General features: G+C 50.6%; 1 protein-coding gene across 1 annotated transcript in view; it reads right to left on the minus strand.

Annotated features, from left to right (window-relative positions):
- The window catches only part of LOC109383534 (receptor-type tyrosine-protein phosphatase epsilon-like), a 123,194-nt gene extending 108,823 nt beyond the window's left edge, over positions 1 to 14,371 (minus strand). The window contains exon 1 of the mRNA XM_019644079.1: positions 14,101 to 14,371. The gene's annotated coding sequence lies outside the window, so the exon portion shown is untranslated. The remainder of the gene's footprint in view (positions 1 to 14,100) is intronic.
- Between the last annotated feature and the right edge of the window lie 8,730 nt (positions 14,372 to 23,101).

The raw sequence follows: 23,101 nt of genomic DNA on the forward strand, positions 1-23,101 counted from the left end.
TTGCCTCTGAGAACTACCTGGCAACCTCTGTCCAGCTCCCTTTCTTAGTAAGTTAACCAGAGTCACACTCGGAGGTGTACAGCTAAAAGCCACACCCCGTACCCCTGGATAATGAGAGAATGAAGGTTCTCGCCACCACCTGATCTTTGGAAGGTGCTGGTCACTCTTCTCTGCATGAAAGCAGTAAATCTATGTGACCAACCGGACACCACAGAAAGGACAGTGTGGCTAAGTCCTGACAGATGCCTGGCTTCTGCCTTGCTTTCTCTGGGGTCCCTCTCTCTGGGGGCAGCCGGCTGCCAGTCGCAAGGATGCTAAGTAGTCCTCTGGACAGGTCCCCGCGTTGAGGAACAGGCTTCCTGACCACAGCCAACATCAGCCAGGGAAGTAGGTCTTGCAGCCCCAGCCACGCCTCCAGGTATGCTGGCTTCAGACAGGCGGGACGGGACAAAACTGCCAAGTCCGTTCTAGGGCTCAGAAACCTGAGGTCCGTGCTGAAGGCTGCCATTGCACAGTTCATAAGATCCGACTGTCAGTGCTTGCCCATGTGCATTTCCAAATCCCCCAGGGGCCCCTCCCGGAGCCCCGCTTCAAACAGAGGCGCTCCTGATTTCCAGCAAGTTCAGCTACAGTTGTACCAATTCTCCATAACTTCTAGATGTAAAAAGTATATATTATTGAGTTTTTCGAGAAGATGAGAGCGCCAAGTTACGTGGGCCTGTGCCAATTTTTCCATGTTCTGTAACCCAACGGGCCCCTGCTGAACATTTGGCCAGCTGGTCCTGGTTAAGCTGGCCGCTCTTAGTGCTTGGGTCACTCAATACTCCCTGAGCACAGGGAGGGAAGGTGGGCAGAGGGGAACACACCTCTGCAGGCTGATGAAATCCTGCTGACAACCACACATCTGCATGACCTCGGGTCTTCAAAGCATCTCACCCACCTTCCCTCGCTCTTCCTAGTGGAGAGCCGTGCCCGGGACCCTCTAATTCGTTTCCATTCAGGGCACAAAGGCTTTCTTCATAAAAACACCCAAGAGCTTCTCATGTGTTCCTTTCATTTCAGACGCCCAGAGACATCGCCTGCCTCACGCTAATTTTGTTTTTCATGCATCTTGACATGGTACTTAAACCTCCACCCAAATGCACCTTGTACACGTCAGGGGCATTTTCCAGTCTCAGCCTTCTGCTGGGAGGCTGTGTCGCTCCAGCCAGACAAGACAGCATGGCGTCCACACAAAACTTCACTCGGATCTGCAGCTCTGGTTCAAGGGGCTGAACTTCTGCTGACCAGGAACCCGGCAGCCGGACACGAGTGTAAGAAGGTGGGCGCCCCTTCTGAAGGTGAACCCCAAATCAGACTCACGCAGAGCCTACCGGGAGTGCCTAGAAGTGAAATACGTGTGGCTCGGCCACTACATTAAAGAAAGAGTGTGACTCCGACACGGGGCATCTTAGTAGACTTTTTCTCAAAGCATTAAGTCTCTCTGCTTGGAGCCCTGAAAATAATTCCAAATGCCTTTCAAATCAGGAGCAATGGGCAAGCCGTTCCAGTATCCTGTATCCTGTTCCTCCCAGACTGGGGACACTCAACCCTGGGCAGCTACAGTCCCTCCGACCTAAGTCAGGGTCTCCCCGCCGGGCCCCCTGAGGCATCGCCCAGTCCCAGGGAGGCTGTCCGCTTGGACCTCCTCATGTGATTAGGCAATCGGATCATCTCTTCCGGACTGGACAACAGAGAACACACTGAACATTTCTTGGACTAGCTTTGCTATTACTCATTTCAAAAGAATGGCATGTCAGCCACTCTGGCGGGTTTTGTACCAGTTCCACAGCTTCTGGCCCTGGGCAGGAGGGCAGGGAAGGAAGGCTGCCCGAGGCACGGGGCAGCCACAGCTGCTGGCACTGCGGCCACGGCCACCAGGGCCGGTGTGGGGTCTGGTCCCTCACGCCACCCATTCAGGTGCCTAGAGCAGAAGGGGAAGGGCCTACAGGAGGGTGAGCTCAGCGGGGTCTGGGATTCTGGAAACCAAAGCCCGAGCTCTGAAGCTGAGAGTGGGGAACGACGGGCGGGTCCGGGAGCAGGGAGGGGGGACGGAGGGGCGGGGCCGGGAGCAGGGAGGAGGAGGCAGAGAGCCTGGGTGGGGACGCAGCTGCCCGCCCTCCTGGGCCTTAGAGTCCAGTCTCCTTTGTATGTTCGGGTTAGGAACAGAGGGGCCGGGATCCATTTTACTGTAAGACAGATGGAACTCTCTGAGGAGAGCCTGGCAAAAGTGCCACCTAGCTTGGAGGAACAGCACTCACCATAAACACCTATGTGCAAATAGAGCCCCTAATGACCACCCACTGCTCCAGTCCACATGGAAGGGAAGAGGCCACAGTACCCAGCCAGCATGAGAAGCCCCTTCTGGCCATGGGGATGGAGGACACAAGGACCTCAGCGTGGGCCACCACCAGTGTCCCAGGCCACTGGCCACACAGGGCCTCCAGGGCAAGCCACCTGCCCTCTCTCGGGGAGCACTGGTCCCCATCTGGGTTCTAACCCCAGCCCTCGGGGCCTGCACTCCCCCCGCTCCGGAACGAGCCTTTTGCTGTTCTGGCCTCACGAGGGAAAGGACTCAGGACAGAGCAAGTTGCCCCGCTGATACGAGCAGTTACTAGGATGGTCACTCTATTTACTGCCATAACCCCACTGAAAACAGGACCCTTGTGAAGGGAGAGGCGAATGTCTCACTGTGGGTGTTATGTGTCCAGACTTGGTGGCTCTCAGACCTGAATTTTTAGAATGATATCAGGCCACAGCAAAGGGGACACAGACGCACACCTTGTCTGCCCCAGGCATGCCAGCTGCACAGACAGAAGGGGCCCCCACTGTGTGCTGTGCGGGTGTTCACACGGGTTCTCCGGTGACCTGCACCCCGCAGCAACTCTGTCCACGCTGGGCCTGGTGCTTTGACCTGCTCAGAACTGCTCTCCGCTCTTGGAGAAGCGCCCACTTCACCGGGACTCCTAGGGAAACATCTTCCTTATACCACGTGGTCTGGAGGGAGCTGCTGTAGCCTTGGCTCCTGGCAGGACGTGGTGCCCAAGCCTAGACCACCAGAGTAAGGCCTTGGCCACAGCACAAGCTTTAGGGAAGCGGAGTCGCCCACGCCTGGCTCATTGGTGCCAAGGAGACTCACTTCTGGGTCCACAGTTACACCTGCTGGGAACAGCTCTCTCCTTCTGCAGGGACAGCAGAACGAGAGATTGCTGGCAACACGGGGCTAAGAGCCTGTCAGGGCCAAGGAGACAGGAGGCAGGGCCTTGATGGCAACGCCCAACCACTGGAGCCAGCTGTTCTGGAAGCTTCAGTTATATAAATCAATGAGGCCCCCTGTGAACTTGAGTGAATGAAACCGTGTTTCCGTCTCTTGTATCACTAAGGTCCCTGATAATATGGAGCTGCACCCCTCCCTAGGCGTGGGGACCTCACACCTTCCTGCGCTCCCTCCGGGGCCCCCTGGGGAGGTCGGCGAAGTTGATGGAAGAAGAGATTAGTGGTAGACTCTGGTGTAGACCCTGCAGCGGACCTTCCCAGAGGCGGTACCTTGGTGGGCTGCAGCTAAGTCCGTCACGAGGGCAGCTTCCCTGACACTGGGGCTGCCCACCTACTAGCACTGGTGACCAGAGGGCAGTGCAGTATCCATGTGGGCAATTGCACACCCACCAGCTCCCTAAAGGCATGTATCCTGGCTGGGGGCGGGGAGCACAGTGGACCCCAAACCTGACTCAACACAGGAAACAAGGGGCTCGTCCCAGAAGGCAGGCCCCTCAGACTCCAAGGGCTGCCCCTTTCTGGTGGGGCCCAAGTATCTCTTCTTGCTCATGGGGACTTAACCAATGTCTCACATCATCTGGGGACGGGGGTAGAGCTTCAGGTTACCAGGCACAATCACTTCGAATGTTTCAATGCGCATTCTTACCACCAGTGAAGTCCATTCTATTCACACAGTCGAGCGATTCCCACCCAATGTCTTTCTAACCATCCGCTCAGTGCGGTCACCCTGGGAGGCACAGCCGCACTCCATGCCAGCTGAGGCTAAAAATGGACACAGCGCACACAGCCTGGCTGCTCCGATTTCCCAGATGCCAACCCACTAAAGAAATCATGATCTCTATAAAACACTGACAAATCACTGCTATGCTAAAAGGAATAAAATCCATTTCAAAGGAAAATAACCGGGACAGCTGTCATTGATTTCTGCCTAGCACTGTCCATTCATTCAGGATGTGCATTTTCATAGAACAAATAATAAATCATTTGCTAACAAAAGCATGCTGCACACAAGACACACACAGGCGGCTGCCTTCTCAGATGCCTCCAGGACACAATTTGCCGGGCAGAAGCCACACCCGGAGGCCAAGGCTTGTGGGACTGAGGCCCAGCAGGTGAAAGCTGGGTGCAAGGCAGCGAGGGGCCAGAGTCTCACCTCCAGGCCCTGCTCACGTGGGGATGCACTCCATCTAAACACACAGAAAAGTGGGGCGCTCATGCTATGCAAGCAGACGAGGGGTCTCCCTTTCCTGAAGCCCCCAAACAGGAACAGCATGTTAAACACAGGAGGGCGGGCAAAGGGGCAGTGAGAACAGGAAAAAGAGGTTCGGTCGGGTCAGGACAGTGGTCCCCAGAGCAGGCAGCGTGCCCCTGGGTGAGCCTTAGGCCCCTCGCTTACTGCTGGCAACACGCTTGATTCTAAAGAGAGAGATCCAACTGTTGGCCAGCATTCTCGAAGAGATGACATCTAACACTAAAAGGTAGAATCTGGCTCTGGTTTCTGGCAAGCTGAAAGACTTGCACAGAAAATATACTTCTAGTTCTCTTAAAACACGCAAGGAAGGTTATTGAGACAATAACTAGAAATGACATAAATAAATGAAATGAAGCGCATGGACTTTTTTATTTGATGATCATACATTCAAGGGGTGGCTCTTGGGTGTGCAATGAATTCATTTTCCTGCGCACACAAATGTGGATGAACTGAGCCAAGTCTTGTGTCAGTTCGGGCTCTCTTCTCACAGAAAGGCGCCTGGGTCAGGCTCAATTTATAAAATGAAGGGAGAGCGTGAATTTTTAATGCAACGCGTCCCTCTTGACCTCCACTGACTTTCAAGGATGTTTTATAGCCCAAGGAGCACCCAGTAAAACTCCCCTCTCCTCGGAATGGAAGACAGAGCTGCATCGCCCAGTGGGGCCGGGTCACTGCATCTGGAGGAAAAGCCCTCCCCGGTCAGCAGCGCTTCCCTGGGGAGGGGTTGGGAGCAGCCTCCCTTCTTGGCTGTTGCTGTAACTGGGCATCTTTCCTCCCATGCTGCCAGGGGGACACCTGCCAGACTGCTGCTGGCTGGGGCTGGCCAACCGCATTCAGCCGTCCCTCAGACCTGGGCTGCACATGCAACCACGCTTCTTTTGGCCTGTCCTCCACGGCGCTTTTTCCACTCCTTTGGTACTTGTCATTGCTTCCATACGGATTTTCTCCGTTTTAAAGAGAAACGTAAAATGTGGTGCTCCATGCGAGACTGAGGTCTTTCAGACAAGAGACCCGCGTGCCGGGGAGAGCAGGTGACTCCTCCTTTGTACCTGTCACAGCCAACAGTGACCATGTAGAGCTTCGTGAACCCACTCCCACCACGCTTCCTATGAGCCGGCTTCTCTGATGACAATAACCATCATTAAATGATGTTATGTTATTTTATTAGGAATACTGTCCAATCCCCAAGAACGTGTATTGTAAACACGTTTTTAATAGACAGAAAGATGAACTGTTAGCACAGTGAAGCACAAACACTGTCACTACCAGTTTCATGATGGAAAACTCTTCATGGCTCGTGGGACACACCCTCCCAGTGGAATCAGGTGTCTGCACTTGACAGGTTCGCTTGGCTCCCCTCATGCACCTCAAAACTGGGCTCCTCAGCACCCCTTAATCCTGTGCCTGTCCCAGACTGCATTCGGTCTCCCTCGCTGAGAGCCAAGAGGTCTTGGCAAGCAAGACTACCCCGAAACTGTACAAAACAAAATGAAACAAAACACCCCAAACTCCACACGGGCATTTTCTACAGACCGAGTCCGCAGCCTTCCTTAGGGTCTCAAAGGCGACCATGACTTCAACTAGCTGACGCGCCGCCTGTCCATCAGACAGAGTACAGACTCTTACAAGTGCTCGGAGAAGCTCCCTGGTCCCACCCTCTCCATGCTGGGCTCCAGCTCCACTCAGACGCCTGCTTTTCCCCGGACAGGACAGGTCATGTTGCTTGTCACTGCCGGGCAAGCACATGGAAGCCCCCTGTCTGGAATGTTCTAGCCTGCTGGCTTCCAAGAAAACATCCCAGGAAGCTAAGGCTGCCGCATTTGGTGATGCCCTTCCGGGCCCCTGCACAAACCCCTGGTGGCAGCTGTGTCCCACCTGTGCCTCCAGCACTCCATTTACCTGTCCTGTACGTAACGAGGCCTGCCCTCCCATGGACAAGGAGCACCCACAGGAGAGCACCGTGACCTTTTTGGTAACTCCAGTGCTAAACATGGTGAGCGTATACCATGGGTACTCAATAAATGTGTAACATTTCCATTTGCTCCTTACGAATGACCTCCCGGACTCTTTCAAACACTACCCACACAGGATGCAAACAGGACTTGCCTCTGAAAGAATATTGCTGGCTAGCTACGAGCAGTCTGAGCTTGGCACAACACAATGCAAACTTATTACATTTCTGGCTCTTGCATTTTTATATTATTACATTGGGCCCAAACCAAGACTTTGCTCAAAGGAATTTTAAATGGGCAGGCTGATAACATCTCCAGTAGATGGCTGAACTTTAGCTGATGTTCACAACCCCGGCAAAAAGTAATTTATTGAATTACTGATGCGCTTCGTAAAGGGCTGCACATGCCCGAGAAGAGGGAGAGAGAATGCTGAGTCAACCGCACTTCCAAATTAAGGATGGGGTGACGGTTTCAAAGTATTTTTATGCCCAGCGCTTGAGTGTTCAGCTGTGGGTGAAACTAAGGCGACTTTCAGAGCCAGAAAAACCATAGGCCGAAAAAAAATGGTTAATTGCAAGGAGCAACAACGGAGGCTTTGAAACGACTTGAGATAATGTGGCTGCAGAAGAAAGTTTCTTTTGGATCAGCAAACTTCATCCTGCAGTGAAGATTGTGGAAGGTTTATTTTGCAAATCTAAGAAACTGAAGTGTTTTATTCTCTTAAGAAGAACATTCATGTGTTTTCTAGTCATTAGAGCAAGTGCCCTCAGGCGACATTTTGTTAGCCAAAATTGGGTCACTGTAAATCCCTGAATGTAATACAGAATACAAATATTCTGCCACTTTGTTCATTCTCACTGTATTCCTCCCCCACCCGCCCCCACCCCTAATTGTGAGAGAGCTGCTGCGTCACAGGCTCTGCGCCTTTGGTTCTGAACGTTAGCTCCATGAGCTGACATAAGTAAGCACATGTCACCTCTTCGCTCTCTGAAATTGTCCTGGGCCATGCCCTGACCCTTAACTCCTGCCCACATGGGCCCAGTACTCAGGGTCCCCATTCTGAGTTGAAAAGAAATTTGGAGGGCTCCTCAGATGACAAACACTGGAAAATTTCAGCATCTGAGATTCCCAGTCTCTCTCTCTCTCTCTCTCTCTCTCTCTCTCTCTCTCTCTCTCTCTCTCTCTCTCTCNCAGTCTCTCTCTCTCTCTCTCTCTCTCTCTCTCTCTCTCTCTCTCTCTCTCTCTCTCTGTCTCCTCCCACCTCCTGCTCATTGCTTCCTCTTCTGTAGGTGGAGCAGTGGGAAAGTGGGCTGAAGACAGGAAAGATCTGGAGAGAAACCTGAACATTTGTAAGAAGCATTCTGTGCTGAAAACCAACCTCTTAGCTCGCTGCACCGGCAGGTCTTTCTGGAATCTAGGAAACGGGCTGGCTCGTTCTGTAGGGAGGATTTCCTTGGTCTCCTGGAAGACCCAGTCTGTGTCTCATGGCAGAAACTCTCAGCCTTTCACAGAAAGCGTGTTCTGTAACATGCGGGTGGGTAGAGAATGGCTAAGAGCAGGCCAGTCCTGGGAACCACCGCGACGTGAGACCAACTGACCACCGGTGTCCCCCAAACCCCTTCTGAGCCCCTGCTCCTCCTCTGCCTCCTGTACCCTTCACCCATCCCCCGACCCCCAACAAGAAGTGATTTGACACTGAACCTGAGTACCCACTGGGTACTTGAACCTGAGTACCCACTGAGTACACAGCCCTTCTCATAGATGGAATTCCACCTACGCCGTATTTCAAACCACCAAATAAAAGCTTTATCCCATGCCTGGGATTCAGACACACAGACTAGTGGGTGAGGTGGGCGGAGGCCCCAGGGCTGTGACATCATGTCAGGCAAGTGCAGGTCCAGCTTTGAAGCTGGCCTCTTTGAACTGGGAAAGGGAGGCCCGCGCTCCTGCAGCTTCACAAGGCGCCTGCTGGGACGGAAGCCTCCACGGCCCGGCCGGGCTGTGCTCCAGCACGCGAGCCCCAGCCCTCTCCGCCCTCTCCGGGCACTCGTGCATGTTGGCGAAAGAGTCAGGGCGGGGCTGCTGACAGACAGCTGAACTCTGCCGGGCAGCCCAGGAAGTCTGATTACAGGGACAGCCTGAAAATGCCAAGTTCATGTGGAGTGAGAGGCAAAACAGAAAGGCTTAGTACAAAGGTCACTTAGACTAATAGGCTGTAATCAAGTAGCTGTGTGATAGGACATTCGAACATCTTGGTTAAGAAGAAAAATGGAACTAATTTGCTCCCTAATACAAAAACTGGTGACTAATGGAAACGTCCAAATAGACTGAAGGATGTTAATAACCAAAAATGAGGTCCGCATTTATAGAATGGAAATTCAGTGACTTGCCTTGGGGACAAAACAAGTGTGGCAGGGGACAAATCACTGCTCAGGCCATCTCGAGCCCTTGATTCAAATCTCGCTGCCCCTGGACTCCTGGGCGTGACAGAAACAGCAGTTTGATGAGCACCGACTCTCCACGCATCACTTCAATCCATCCACCTGACAACACTACTGGGGAAGTGTCATTGTCCCCATGAGAAAGACAAGGGCTCACACTTGGCTATCTGATACAATATGCATTAATTGGACATTTCTGATTGTATTTGAAACGCTTATAGTAGATATGCTCTAAAAATATTTATTTGGTCCCTATTTCATTGGGAATCAACATAAAAGAATATGTGCATTGTTTTTGTGAAACATATTGTGACCATTTTTTGTTTTATAAGCGTCTTCAACTCCTTTGAAGTAGTTGTGCAGTTGAAAGAAAGACACGAGGCCCACATCTCTGGCTCTGATCCTGGGGCTGTGTGAGTTCAAAGAGGCTGTGAACCACATCAAAACTCCCGGCACAGCACCTGGACGGGGCGGACCTTGGCCATGAGATTTGGCGAACTGCAGCCAGGCCAAAAGAAGAAAAGGAAGCTGGCTTGGTAATCCCCAAAGCAGGGCTCTTCCAGCCCGCTTCCCCCTCAGCACCCGCATCACACACCTGCAGGAGCCCCCGCCCCCCACCACGCACCTGCATCTGTGGGAGGACCCATACACTTCAGCAAAAGCCCTTGGCCTTCAGGGCAGCTGATCTGAAACCCCATCCCTCTAGAATATTATCCAGCACTCAGGGGAAAAATGCATGTGGCAAGACAATGGGAAGTCAGCCCTCCAAAGTGAACTTCCATATTTAAAATTACCAGCATGCTAAATGTCCCATGAGCCTCATCTTACTCCAGTAGAGCTGGTCCCCAGGGGCACAGAGAGAGATGTGGCCCACAGGATGAGCTGAGAATGGGGCGGCCCGGCCATGAGTTCCTCCATGCAGAGCCCCAGTGCTGCCTGGACCAGCCCTGGAGAGGGTGAAATCAGTCAGCACACCAGAGCTGGCAGGGGCACCGAGATGGCGCTGTGCAAGTGAAGTTCTGAGGGTCTCGGGGGCAGTCCGTGGCTTCATAGCTTTTATGCTGTAGTCTAGAAGCTATTCCCTGAGCCCACACACCTGGCTGGAGCCCACACAGCGTTTTGGTCCTGGGTTTGGCTCCCTTTTGTGGTTTCTGGCACACAGCCTGGTTTAATTCAGTCCCTGAGCCCAGGCGGGCTGAAGTGCATAAAAACTTGCATTTCCACCTCACAGGCCACTCTAACACTGACAAGGCAATGGTGCGTGTTAAAGAATGGATTGGTAACGTTATGAGATTAAACCACTTAATCATACAAAATGTATATAAGCATTCCAATTACCTTGCAAAAAGTCAAGTTGCCTAGCATGTCACACCACATGGATTTGACCTAGCACTTTGGACCACATGCAAAAGGTATCTATCTACCTATTCATATGGACTTTGACTTTGTTCATTTATTCATTCAAACTGCACACAGCACACAGCCTTAGGTATTCCACGGAATAACCACAATTCACTGAGTACCAGCCGTGTGCCTTGTATGTTATACGTATCATCTGACACGCTCACATCAGCCATGTAAAGAGCATGCTATCATCCCCACTGCACAGAGGAGAACACGGAGGTATGGATTAGCCGAGGTCACACCGGAGCCAGGACTGAGTGACTCCATACCTGAATCGGAAGTCCAAGGGCTCCGAGACACACCTCCCGCCTTAAAAGCACTGACCACCTGGGTAGAGGAGATAAACTAGTTGAACAAGTCAACTGGAAATCAAAATAGCGTCTGCTAAGTGCTCTGGGGCAGGCGCTAAAAGGAACTAAAAGGAAGACAGATTTCCTTAGTCAGGGAGGCTTTGTGGGGGTGGGAGGGCTGGAAGTGGGCCTCGAGGGACAAGTAGGAGTCCCCAAGCTGGGCTTGAAGGGGAAGGAGGTTTAGAGCAGGGGGCTGAGCAGGCTCTACCCCTGAGGTCCTGGGAAGCCTGGGGGTGCCCAGCCATTGGTTCACTAGGGGATGATGGCACGCCAAAGGGACTGGAGATGATCTTGGAACACAGTTTTATCCTAGTGATAATCAGACATTAAGCAGGACAGCCTTTATCCTGATGGATACATTCGCTCCTGTTTTGACAGCAGAAACTCTGTATGTGTAACTCAAAAACGTTATCAATGAAAAGGACCCAGTAAAGAAAGGGATGGAGGGCAGCTTGCATGGCGTCCCCTCACTGCTCCCAAACCCGTCTCCTTGGGAGAGTCTTTCAGGCTCTCTCTGGTCCAGCTCAAACAGTCATTTTAGCAAATACGCACAGCGTCTCCAGGATTGGCAACGTAACCCCTGGACAGACCTCTCTCATCACTCCATGACTCAGCTCAGTCTACACCAGCGGCTCTCAACCTTCCTAATGCCATGACCCCTTAATACAGTTCCTCATATTGTGGTGACCCCCAACCATAAAATTATTTTCATTGTTACTCTATAACTGTAATTTTGCTACTGTTATGAATCATAATGTAAGTATCTTTTTGTTTTCCGATGGTCTTAGGCGACCCCTGTGAAAGGGTCATTCGACCCTCAAAGGGGTCGCAACCCACAGGTTGAGAACCGCTGGTCTACACCAGCAAAAACGTGTGGCTGCCTACCAAGCGCTCTGACACCCACTGAAAATACACTAGCTCATCTGCATAGCAGAGGCGCTCCTGAAATGTCCCTGTTCTCACGTGTCCATCCATCCAATCGCAGATGTGCTCCTGAAACGTCCCTGTCCTCACGTGTCCATCGTCCAGTGGTAGGTGTCACAAGCCCCCTGTGTCAGGTCCTTAGCTGGTGCCGAGGACACAGCTTGTCCTTAGGGAACTACAATCCAGCATATCTTTCCACAGCAGGGTGGCAGCTGGTGCGATTAGATGGACGAAGACAGTGCTGGGAGAGTGCTGGGCTGGGCAGGGCGGAAATCACGGCTTTGGTTTGGGGCAGGTTAAGCTGCAGGTATGTGAAATCCCAGGAGAAATGTCAAGAGGGCAGCTGGGCCTGAGAATTGCAGGAGCGGTCTGGGCTGGACAGGCACCTTTGACTCGCAGGGAGGGAATGTTGCCGAAAGCAGGTGCCTTAGACTGCGATGATGGCGGTGGAGGCCAAGCCACGTGGACCAATGGCGCCATAGTTTGGAGGAGACGCGTATTTTGACCAGTTGAAATCCACATTTCAGCTCCATTGCGAACCAACTGTCAACTACTGTTGATGCCTCACACATCCACGTTCAATGTGCCCCTCCCCCCATGCACCCTCAGCCTCTTCCGCACGTTCCCTACAGCCCCTCCCAGGGGTTGATGGACTTACACACATGAGTCCCTGGAGGGAAGGGGTCACTCATCAGAACACGGAGCTGTGGGGCCTCCTGCAATCTGCCAAAGACGCACTGACACATCCCTCCCTGCCAGCTGTCCCTCCACAGAGTGAGGCCTGTGGGCTTGACCGCATTGCTTCATAGGCATTGTCCCTCCACAGGGGTCCCAGGAAGCTTCACAGAGGCAGTAACTCCATTATCCGCTTCCCACAATTGATTTGGCTGGAGGTGGGGGTGGGGCGCAAGGGGGTATGGTTTTAAATCTAAAACCATCCCGATACATCCAAGGACCTGGTCTTCTCTGAGACAAATCTACTTCCTAGCTCACGTGGACACTTCCTAGCTCAGTCTGAGGGTATTTGGGGAGCTGGCGAGAGCTGACTCGTAGGCATCACTAACTCTAAGAACGAAGACCTCTGTTCCTGAGGTCACAGTAAGAGGCAGTGCCACATCTGGGAAGGGCTGGGTGACACCACAGGCTGAGAGCACGGCCCCCACCTCTTGGGCCTGTTTCATGTCACCACATGGCCTTTTGCTCCCCAAAGGGTTAAAGCCTGTGCTCAGGAAGCCCAGACCCCACCCCTATTTTCACACAGAGCTCTGTCTCATACCAGACTCGCCACCTGCGCACACCCCCCCATTTCATGCCCTCCTTTCGCTTACTGCACTGGTTTTGGAAAAGCACACCTGCCCCTGCCCCCGCCCCCACCCCAACACACACAGTTTAAATGGGCATGGGTATTTATTTATTTTGCAGAGGTAGAATTTCACCCACCTTTGGGACACACAAACCTCCAGGCACCGGTGTCAAGGAGCACCTGGGGTCAACAGCTGACTGGACACGGATACAATGACTCTAAAACACATGACCATCCTTTGCTGGTTTTCATTCAACTCAACCATCTTCCACCGCAAAATACAAACACAGAGCTGCGTTCTCCTTTCCTTCACTTTCTTGGATTGGAACTCTAATGGAGTGGTCCCAAGCCAAGGCAAATCAGTATCCTGAATGTGCAAGTGTAACTCTTCAACCTTTCTAGAAAGGCTCGCCATGCCAGGAAGGAATTTAGGTCAGTCCTGCAGGTCACAGCAGGGCTTGGCTGTGCCTCTCCATCCTGTGGGCTGCCAGGCTTCCCCAGATGGTCCCAGGGAGCCCACAGGCTTGGCAGCGCGCTGAACTCTGACCTTAGGTCACCGACCGACACTGTGAACAGTACCAGGCAGGCCTGCCTGCTCCCCGGTCTCCCCAGAGCATCTCTGAGCCCCTCGGCTGCACCCTGCTCCGCTCCCCTCGCTGAGAAGGCACCAGGCGCTGGGACCAGCAGGCTGCACCCCTGCAGCAGCCCCTGCCCCTCCCGGAGTTGGCACAACTCCTAAACACTTTCTCAAAAGGCTCCCGTCTCCACCCTTGTGAGCGCGCAGCCCCCACCACACCCGCGGGCGCCCCTTCTCGGTCTCGCCCGCTTCCACTCACGTCCCCTAGCATTGCCGCCACCGCAGACACACGCTCTGCCGGTCCGTTTACCGAGCGCGAGCGCGGCGGCCGCAGTCGCCAAGTTGGGCTGGGGGCTCCGCGGGGTCAGCACCCGGCGTCGTGCGGTCCCCGGCCACCGGCACCCGGCGCGCAGCGGGCCGGCAGGGACCCGGCTGGGGGACCCGGCTCCCCGGCGCGGCCCCTCCCTCCCGCGGCGGCGCCCAGGCGGCGTCCCCGGCCTGTTCCGGCCACCCGGGGCGCACGGCCACCAGAGGGGCGCACCGCCCCCCGCTCCCCCCGGCGCGCACCCCGCGCGCGCTCACCTCAGGGGGGCCGGTCCGGTGGCGCCAATCCCGCCGCCGTGGCGACTCCGCATCTCCCAGACGCCCGCCCGCCGCCCGGCCGGGCGCCCCTCCGTTGCTGCCGGGCGCGAAGGAGGGCCGTGGGGACGCGCCGAGGCCTCGGGGTCGGGGCGCCGCGTGCGCCGCCTCCTGCTGCCGGCACCCGTGCTGCCCGTCGCCCGCAGCCGAGCAGGAAATTTGTCCGGCTGGGTCCCGCCGCCTCCTCCGCTCCAGCCGGGCTCCGGCTCCACGGCGGGGGCGGGGGCCCGGCGCTGCGAGGAGCGGGGGCGACGCCTGGTGTCCGGCCTCGGGAGCGCACCCCGGGCGCCCGCCCCACCTGGGGCCGTGGCCCCGCCCCGCAGGGATGGCCCCGCCCCGCAGGGATGGCCCCGCCCCGCAGGGATGGCCCCGCCCCGCAGGGATGGCCCTAGGCCCCTAGGCTCCCAGCTAACCCGGAGGTCCCTTCACCCAGTCTGGTGCCCCTTCCGAGGAGATCCTGGCTGAGCCCCCACTGCTCAGACCCAGGCGCGCGTGGAGTGTGCCAAGGTGTCACAGGCACTCTTACAAGAGGGAAAGGCCCTTCCTGCCTGGACCCTGGGCACCAGGAAGTGGCTTGGCTGGGATCAGGCTTTGAGTCATGTGGTCGGTACAAGACGCCCGGTACCACTTCTGGTTGGGAGAAGTAGAGAGAGCCGTGTAATCTGTGTCCTCCTCAGAATAAGGGTGCCCACTTATGGATGATGAAAGGTCTGCTTGTCATTAAGGCAGTCGGGCAAAGTTTAACACGTCCAACCCAGGAAGAGCAGCAGCTAGGAGGGGGTCTGGGTCTGCTGTGTTCTGAACTGCTTTCCAGGTGGCCTGTAAGCTATTTAGGGAGGTCTTAAAGGCAATTCCATCACAAGGGCAGAAAGGATACACGTTGTGTCATGTTGGCTCTGAACCTTTGCGCTGTGCCCTCTGCGCCCGTCCAAGGCCCAACCCTACGAGGAATATTACATCCCTGTTGTAGACACCTCACTCCTTAGGGCTTGTGAATGAAGGACGCAATGGTGAGAAGGTGGCAGGTAGGGAGTTACCCCCACCTTGCATCAGTGGCCAGCAGACAACTTTGGGGGCACTTCGGGACAGAGCTGTAGACGCCAAAGACTGAAGAGCAATGGGCACCTACTGGCTGAGCCCATCACGGATGGACTGTCCAGAGAGCAGCTCCCCTCCCCCCGGGTGTAAAGAGCTGTGAAACCAACGGAGAAGCCGGACTTCACTGCCCATCCCTTCCCTCATGACCCCTTAGCCACACGTCACCTAGGGGGACCCTTACAGATGACACCAGGTCACGCCAGTTCTCTGCGTAAGATTCTCCATTCAGAAAAGAACCCAAGGGCCGGCCGAGTGGCGCGATGGTTAAGAACTGGCTTGGGACGCCAGAGGACCCTGGTTCGGATCCCACATATGAGGGCCAGTGACACTGCCCTCTACAGCTAAGATGCTGAACAATAGCTCAACCTGGAGATGGGCTGCCGTGAGGCACCGGCAATGGCATAGGCTGCAGCCCCTGTGCAGTGGGTTGCCATGGGCTACTGTCTGTAGCCGGCAGCCAGCGTGAGCGGCCAGCAGCCGCAGTGAGCGGCCGTCCAGAATTCAGCGACTGATCTGCCTTGGCCGGGAAGAGCGCAATGGTGGTGCCAACTTGGGCCAGTGAAGCAATGTCCTCCACAACTAGACTGAAGAACAAAACGACAGCAACTTGTCTGTTCCCCTTCCCCCAATTCCCCAGCACTGTTCCCATACCCCCAATTCCCCAATAAAAATCTTTAAAAAAAAAAAGAAAGAAAAAAAAAAGAACCCAAATTCCTGGGAGGCTCTGCCTGACGTGGCAGCTGCTCCTGAGCCCTGAGCCTTGCTCACAGGGCTGCAGCCCTCAGTGCCGTAGCTCAGAGTCACATACACGCACATCCCCACCTGGGATGCTTCGCCCTCTGCACCGGCCCGCAGTTTCTTACAAACCCTCTGGAAGATGCCTCCCCTCCCACGCTCCCTACTCCCTCACGAGGTAGAGTCACTTCTTTGGTTTTAGTCCTTTCCCCTCCTCTACCCCTCCCTCAGGGCTGTGAGCTCCCAGGCTGTTGCTTTTCTCCATCACCTCCCCATCTTGAGCGCCTCACACAACTCTGGTAGCCGGGAGGTGCTCCGTGAAAGCTTGTAGGCTGACAGATCAGAGGAGGGGCCCCAGCAGGCAGCGCCAGGCAGACTTGTCTCCCTGGAGCCCAGCAGGGCGCGGCTCCCTCCAGAGCATGCCCTCCAGGAACGCCCAGGTTGGGTGCGGCCAGGTAGCCCCATGACGTCACCCAGCTCTGGCTTTTCCCACGTGATGGCCTGCGGAGCCAGGTTTCTGCACTTGAAGGCCATCATTTCAAAGCTCTGATGAGTTCCGCCTGTTAACACTGCAGGGCTGCGGGGGCAAAGACTGTGATACAAGGAGAGACAAGTTGCCTTTGTCAGACATCTGCTACTGGAAAGCCAGCAGCCCTGGTAACATGATGAGGGGCAGATGGCTCTTCCCTCCTGGTAATATCCTCTCTGTGGGACCGCGGGGATTCTTCCAGGAATTTAGCAACGTCCCTCAACTTTTTTGAAACCCTGAAGACATCCATCATTGTCACACAAAAGCATGTTGTCTTTCACACAAAAGCGGAGTTGTGTTGATCTCCATACAGAAGCCTCTCGCGCCGTCTTAGCCATCCCTGTTCAGCCTCTTGGGTCCCTATCCACATCAGACTCCGTTCCCCTTTTCTCGTCCTAGGCTTTGAGGACCTCCCCCAGCCTCCTGCCATCCTGAACACCTAGCCATCCTCATCTTCTAGGACCCCAGGCCTCAGCCCTCGTGAGAGCCACAGCTTCCTCCTCAGCCCCTTACTCACTTTCTGTCTAATCCCACCCTAGGCTCGGCTTCTGCCATCTTCTAATTCTCTCCGCTCCCTCCCCTCCTCTTCACCAAGCCAAGCAGCGCCTTGCTGTTAAGCACAGCTGGAGGCAGTTTTCCTGTGACTGTTAGCATTAACTGCAGTTCTGTGTGTTGTCTTCCGTTTGACTCCAGGACAGGGCTTTTGGATGTCTCCGAGGTAACCCAGGTAAATGCTCATCAAGCTGTAAGGGCGCAATAGACACCAATTAAAATGAAAACACTCAGGCCAGAAGTGTTTTCTTGGAGGGTAAGCTAAAAAGGCAAAATGAGTATGTAGGAAGCACACTGGAGTTGCTTTTAAACATTGTACAGAATCATTAACATAAAGTTACTTTAGGACACAAAATCAGAAGGTCTTAGGGATTGATTGGCTACAGGGCGTGGCAAGCAAGGAAAAGCGGACTTCAGGGCCTGTCCCACAAAGAGGAAACTCAGGACGGCTATTATGATCTCTAGAATGTGCCAGCATGAATAACTGTAAAAGGTCCAGGACTTTCTATTTTTACATTACTCAAATTATTGTTCCCCTCCCCCCTTTTCCAAGTTATGCCCAGGTATTAACACTTATTAGCCAGGGAAATGAAGCGCACAGGACCTTTGCCGGAAGATCCCTCTACTATTCCAGAAAAAAAGACAGTTGTTCTGTCCTCCAGGTCCTCCTCACATTTTAACTCTCCTTTTTTTCCTTCTTGGATTGCTTTTCACTGATGAATAATATACACGTGTTATACAGATCCTAAGTGTACAGTTTAACAGATAAAGACAAATACATAACGAGTGAAATACGTATCCCTATCAAAATGCTGAATATTTCTATCACCCTAGAAAGTTTTCACTCAAAGTTTTCCCAGGAAAACCCTCACTTCTGCCACAGGCAGCAACTGTTGTGATTTACTCATATGAAAGATGTTTGAGTATAAAATTCTTAGTCACTGGATATTGTTGTTTTTTAAGTAGATGGACAATACAGTGTGTGTGTGTGTAATTTCTCCACCCACAGTGATGAATACCGCTAATTACTTCTCTTTTTTTTGTTTCAGGTGTACAAAACAATGTAATAGTTAGACATTTCACCCCTCACAAAGTGACAACCCCCCCCCAGTTATTTCTCTTCTTATATATATGATAAGAACATGTGATTCAAACTAAGGTCTAGAAATTGAAATAATAAAACAGTCCAGCACCTTCCATGATGTACTTCCAATGGTTTTGTAATGCATGGAATAACCCCTATTCCTCATTCAGTCTTATACAGGATTCTGACCATAGATAGAAAAAAATTGTAACTATGTATGGTGACGAATGTTTAGACTTCTTATGGTTATCATTTCACAATACATACAAATATCAAATCAGTGTTGTACACCTGAAACTAATGTTCTATGTCAATTATGCCTCAATTTAAAAAATCACAGTCTCTCAGAAAGGTTTACACTTTGGCAAAAGTTATTTCCCCCTCAACTTCTTTTAGAAACTATAAGACCTTCCACAGGTTTCTGGCAAAAGGAAATAACTGAATTTCTTTATTTCTCACTATGAAATTAGCATCTGTAATCGACAGAACATCATCACTTGTGGAATGATTTGTTATTCACATAGTTTTTGTCTTGCAAATATTTTTAATTTTCTCTAGGAATTGAGGGAAAAGTTGGTAATGGGTTATAATGCAACACTGAGATACTAAAGAAGCTCTCTTGGTAAATAGGGTATAGGCAGCTATTTCTTATCAGTTATTAAAGCAAAATAAAAATTTAGTTTTTAAATGTTTTAATTTTCTGTAGCATTGCAATGTTAAGAAAGGCTTTTATGGGGGTGGCTGGTTAGCTCAGTTGGTTAGAGCACAGTGCTCCCAACACCAAGGCTGCTGGTTGGATCCCTGCCTGGGCCGCTGAGCTGCACCCTCCACAGCTAGATTGAAACAACTACTCGACTTTGAGTTGATGGGTCCTGGAAAAACACACTGTTCCCCAATAAAAAAAAATTTGAAAAGAAAGAAAAGAAAGGCTTTTATGTATTAAAAAAAGTGCCTCTTTTTAATGGAAAATTATGATCATATTAAGGCAGTCTTTCTATTAAAAAGATCCCAAAGTATATATAAACGATTACATTTTCATTACAAGAGAGTATGTGTACATGAATTAATTAAAAAGAGTAAAATAAACCCTGTTACATAGTCTAGAACTCTATGTGTTATGAGGTGCATATTTGTGGGGTTTTTTAGAGCTGATGTTTAATAACCCTCACAATAAACAGAAGAAATCAGCAGCCACAAATTGTGGTAAAAAAGATAAAAGATAACAGCTTGTTCCAATGCCTTCTGACAATGTAGAGACGTTTTCTCTCTTCATATCAGCTAGACTAGCGTTTTCCAAAGTAAGATTCCATTAGCAGCAATGCATGTGGAGGAGGTCAGAGGAGATTGTAGATAGTAGATAGTACAAGGATGGCCATTTTTTATTTCATATTACAAATTTATTTTCATGCATTATAAAAAATATTATGTACTATACATCATTTCAGATGTTATTACAACTAAGCTAATATAGATAGTGTTATTGTCAATTAGAAAATTAAGGAAATAGAGATGGTAATCACGTATGCCCAAAATGGCGACAATGGAACTGAAATGACTGAACCATGGGAAGTCCTCAGCCAGAGCCACCCCCGCCCCCCCACTGCCGCCGCCACCCCCAGCTGCTGATGTGACCTTCATCCCAGGTATTGGTCTTGCTGTCCCCCATCTGGGAAGGCTTCCTGTTCTAGGCTGTGTTCTATTTGCAGTGGCCTCTTCACTACAGGCTCCGACATCACTTTGCTTTTGTCCTCCACTCCCAGCCTTGGTCTGCCCTAGTCCATGCTCCCTGCAGTCCTTGTTCCTAAAGGGTCCCCAGGCCTCCTTTTACTCCTAATAGAGGGGTGAGATAGTCCCCAATGACATGCTGTGGAATATTCCCAAACCTGGCTGGAAAGGTTCTTGACTTGGAGCAAGATCACAGATTCTGCCTCCCCAAAGTCAAAGTGAATCAGAAACAATTTCAAGAACAAGGAATTCTCCCTCCAACTCTAGGTCTGTGGGTGTGTGACAGCACTCTCTCTCGACAAGGATGAAAGCCCATGAACTCAGGAGCAGAACCACAAGAAACATGACCAGCAGATGGAAAGAGAACAAGAGAAGGTGACCTTGATTGAGGCCATGCACCAGGTTATGCATGGGACTTCCGTTGCCCCAAACTTTTGTAATCTAAGCCAACTTGAGGGAGGTGTTTTGTCAAAACTCCATCCATTCTTCCCTCCTGGATGCATTTAGGGGGAAAAAATGATTAGAACCCATCCAACCAAAGACTGAAGCTTGGAGAAGATAAGGTACAGTAGGCTCAGGCGAGGTAAGAGGCCAGCAGGGTAGTTACTCACCATGGATTGGAGCAGAGCCATGGCTGGACAGAACTGCAAGCTGTAAGCATGGGCAAGGTCAAAAGAAATGCCCAGGTAACGTGTAAATATATAGCAGATGGAAAGGAAGACAGTAAACCCCCTTCAGTCTGGAAAAACATCGAGCCCAGTGATCAGAAGCAGTGTTCCCTACATGTACAATATTATGCTGTAAGTCATATAGTAGAAAGAATTCAATAAAACAAGGCGATAATAAGGAGATACTAAAACAACAGAGATGATACCAGCTTTGGAGTTGGGATACCAAATCCGGAAAGCATAAAGCCTAAGACTGAAATATTTGACTAAATAGACATTTTTAACTTGAGGCAGCAAAATATCTACAAATATGTATGGTAAAAAAAAAAAAGCTTACAAATATAAGTGAAATAGGAACAACAAAATGAATATATGTATATATTCATTGTATATATATATATATATGCATATACATACATATAATTAATAAAGGTTAACATACCTACTGTATAAAAAGAACATTTCTATGTAATAAATGAATCAACACTGAACAGAAAACTTATGAAAATTAAAATACCAATGGATAATAAATATATTAACATGTGTTACCCTAACTGATTCCAAAAAAATAAAAATAAGAAAAGATACCAACAAACTATTTGTTCTCTCTCAGCTTGTGCAAGATTAAAAGTATTGGGCTGGCCAAGTGGTGCGTTGGTTAAGAGTTGGCTTGGGATGCCAGCTCTGAGCAGCAGGGTCCCGGTTCGAATCCCACCTGAGGGCCAGTGATGCTGCACCCTCTACAGCTAAGATGGTGAACAACAGCTCGACCTGGAGCTGGGCTGCCGTGAGTTGCCAGTGACGGCGTAGGCTGCAGTGGGGCTGCAGTGGGCTGCCATAAGCTACCGTGAGTGGCCAGCAGGCAGCGTGAGCAGCTGGCAGCCAGCATGAACTGCCAAGAGCCACCATGAGCAGACGTCCAGAGGCCAGCGACCGATCTGCCTCAGCCTGGAAGAGTGCAATGATAATACCAACATGGGCTAGTGAAGCAACATCCTCCACAACTAGACTGAAGAACAAAAGGACAGCAACTTGTCTGCTCCCCTTCCCCAATTCCCCAATAAAAATCTTAAAAACAAACAAACAAAAAAGTATCAACAGTATTGTGGGGGTGTGGGAAATGAATCTAATACAAAGTGCTGTTGGTCCGTATTTAAATTGGCCCAAACTTTCTGCTGCCATGCACATATTTGTTGACTCAACAATTCTGCCTATAAGAATTTATCCCAAAGAAATTCCTGGAAAAGTTAACATAATTGAACATATAAGGAGCATCATAACATCATGCATACAGCAGTGAAAAGCTGGGAACAACTAAAATATTCACCAAAAAGAATATGTATAAATAAATTATGGTTACTCTGTACAGTGGTAAAACCTTATTTATTTATTAGATTAAATAAATTTTTTAACTTTTATTTACTTATTTATTTTTATTGGAAAACAGTGTGTTTTTCCAGGACCCATCAGCTCCAACTCAAGTAGTTGTCTTCAATCTAGGTGTGGAGGGCGCAGCTCCACGGCCCATGTGGGGACTGAACCAGCAACCTTGGTGCCATGAGCACTGCACTCCACCCAATTGAGCTAACCGGCCGCCCCCAAACCTTATTTATTGATATAAAAAAATTTCAAGACAGATTGTTGAGGTTTTTAATAGAAGATTATAAATTAGAACATGAAGTAGAACTTGATTTTAATATAAATGTATGTATGGACATAAAAATATGGGTATACAAGTCTTTGCCCAAATATAACAGAATTACTTCTTCTATGGTGAATTTTTTATTATATTTGCTTTATTCTTCACTTTTGTTAGTTCTATTTGATATTTATATTTGTAATGAGCATATATAATATTTGTATCATGATACAAAATTATTCTTACACCAGAAAATGGTTTGAAAGGAAATAACCGCTGAAATTCTGTGCCACCCCTTAAAAATGTAGTCAAAATAAATAGTCTTCAATAAAAAATCTATTTTCCCAATAGTGCAGAATGTTGTGAATATACAGTAAAGCGTGCTCACTCACTGTGTTATGGATGGGGGGGCGGGGGCTGCTCGAATTAGTGTCCGTTTTCTAATGAACAACTGAGTGCTGCATAGCAACAGCTTCAGTAAAAGTTCACATGCTTTAAATCACTTCCAGAAATTAAAGCAAGGGAATACTCAGCTACATGGACAAAGGTTTATGTAGAAGGATGTTCATGCATTGTTCTTTTTTACTCATAATTTAAAAATTGAAATAGCATACATGTCTGAAATGGTGGAGTATTTGTGCCTATGTTTCCAATAATTCACTCAACAAGTATTTGCTGACTGTCTGCTCTGTGCCAGGTCCTGTGACAGACCTTAGGATCTAGTGGTGAGCAAAGCAAACCTGTCTGCCTGCTGGAGCCCACAGTCCAGTTACTCTAGTGGGAAAAATAAACAATCAACACATTCCACAAATAAGTTAGGTGCTAGTCAAGAAAAGTACAGGGTGTGGAGATATATCTATATATCTATATATCTATATCTATATATATATATATACACACACGCACATATAATC

The sequence above is a fragment of the Hipposideros armiger genome, unplaced genomic scaffold, assembly GCF_001890085.2.
Source record: "Hipposideros armiger isolate ML-2016 unplaced genomic scaffold, ASM189008v1 scaffold_85, whole genome shotgun sequence".
NCBI lineage: Eukaryota > Metazoa > Chordata > Mammalia > Chiroptera > Hipposideridae > Hipposideros > Hipposideros armiger.